Here is a 2,102-nt window from a genome sequence, read left to right on the forward strand (position 1 = left end):
TATCGATTTATTTTATAGGTACAGTCTATCGAAATAACCTAAGGGTTTATTTTAAGTATCTTAACGCTTATCTTATATATATAGAATAAAGCAGTGATATAGTTTTTATTGTTAAGCTTATACTTAAATATCTAGGAACTATCCTTCGGTAGTTCTTTAAGCAGCGCCTAAAGCGGTGTATAACCAGTAAGAAACCTTATATTTAACTTTATCTAGGTATTATAGATATTATAAGAGATAAGGGAGCTTTTAGGGTTAGCCTTACGTATTTTAGTAAGGATTTAACGGGTTATACGTCCTTATTTAAGCGTATTCTCTACCTTATCCTTCTTCTAAGAAAGTTCGAGAGCCCACTAAGTAGTATAGGTTGATATTAGCGAGGGGGGATAATTATACGTAGGATTCTTAACAGTAAGATACTAAATATTAGTTTAAAGATTAAGCCTAAGGGTAACAGAAAAGGGGTATTCGCACGCAATAGTTATAGTATTCTATCGCTTTTTAGGAGGAGAGCGATCCTATATTACCTTCTGGCTACAGTTATAAATAATACGAATTGTCTTTTTAACCCTATATTTTATAAATTTCGACCGATAGCTTATTACTATATAGCTATATAGTCCGGCGAAGGTATTAAGAGTATCTATCCCTTCCTCTAGTATACTGTATATCCGATCACTCGGTAGAAGCGGGAATATAAAGCTTAGGATCGGCTCAGCGGGAGGGGACTCGGTACTTAGTAGTACAGTACTGGGTAGAGTCTCGCTGATTAGTGCAGTGCCTAGTAGAGACTCGGGGATAATCTCTAGCTCGGATTCCGAGTCGGAAATTAGGTAATCGAGGCCTAAAGAGGCTATAGTAATAATACTTTTTGATAAATTGATAACAGATTTGATAGATTTAAAGCTATTAATAATAAAGAGATTGATAGAGTCTAATAGGTATAAACTGGAATTGGAGTATTGATTTATTTGATCTAATCTATATAACAAAAGTGACTTGATTTTGTATAGGGTTTATATACAAATTGTAGGTACCTTCTGTCTACTACTATTGTAGAAGGAGTGTACCAGGTAGGCGGTGTATAAGATTAGAAAGCGGTGTAGAGAGCGGTAAGCTATACCCTGAAATTTCAGGCAGGGGGGGGTCCTATTAGCTAAAGGGGGGTCGCATTAGCCATGGGGGGGGGGGGGGGGTCCCTGTATCAATCCCCTATAGTTATATCTCAGCAAAGGCGATTTAACTTATAAAGGCTATTTACGAGAGATATCTACTAGAAGGGGTAGATAGGAAGTAACTAATCCCCCTTATCTATAACTATAACTCGAAGAATACCGCTGGATTTCCCTATATCTATCTTATTAAGATATATAATAATAAGAAAAAGCCGCTTAAACTAAGCCTTTACCGCTAGTATTAGCACTTATACAGTGTAAATAATACCCCCCCTCTATTGATCCCCTACTTCTAGTCTAAGATCCCCTTTATATACGTTAACGAGGACAGCCCCGAGGCGCTAGGAACTTCGGAAGTACCTAGGTAACTAAGATATAGGCTACCTAGGCCTAGAACACTTAGTCTTCCCCCGATCCGTTAACCTAAACTTAAGAAAGCTCCTCTATTTATCGGGATCTATTATTATAGGAATTAAGCCGGGGATAGGTTCGTAGTGTACCCCGGGGGTATATATAGGGGTATCCTCGGGGGATAGGCACTGCTGCTCGGGGGATAGGTACTGCTGCTCGGGGGACTTACACTGCTGCTCGGGGGACTTATAGTTATAGTTATGGTCGCGGTCGCGGTCGCGGGTAGAGTGCTATAGATACCGAGGATACTAGGGGTGCTGGAGAATCAGTCTGATACAGAATAAACAGTTATATAAGATTAGAAAGTAATAAATCAGTTGAAATAAGTATTTTTTTCTGAGTATAAAGGTGTATTCTTTACTATATAGACCAGAATTATTATAGTGGGTAGAATATCTGGCAGAATATATTAATGCCTGAGGAATCAGGTAGGATCAGGCACAAATCAGGCAGGGGGGGGGGTCCCTGTATCAATCCCCTAACTATAAATATAAATAGAAATATCTTATTCTTATT

Source organism: Penicillium vulpinum (genome assembly GCF_028829585.1).
Source record: "Penicillium vulpinum strain IBT 29486 chromosome Unknown utg000002l_segment0_segment0, whole genome shotgun sequence".
In the NCBI taxonomy this organism is placed as follows: domain Eukaryota; kingdom Fungi; phylum Ascomycota; class Eurotiomycetes; order Eurotiales; family Aspergillaceae; genus Penicillium; species Penicillium vulpinum.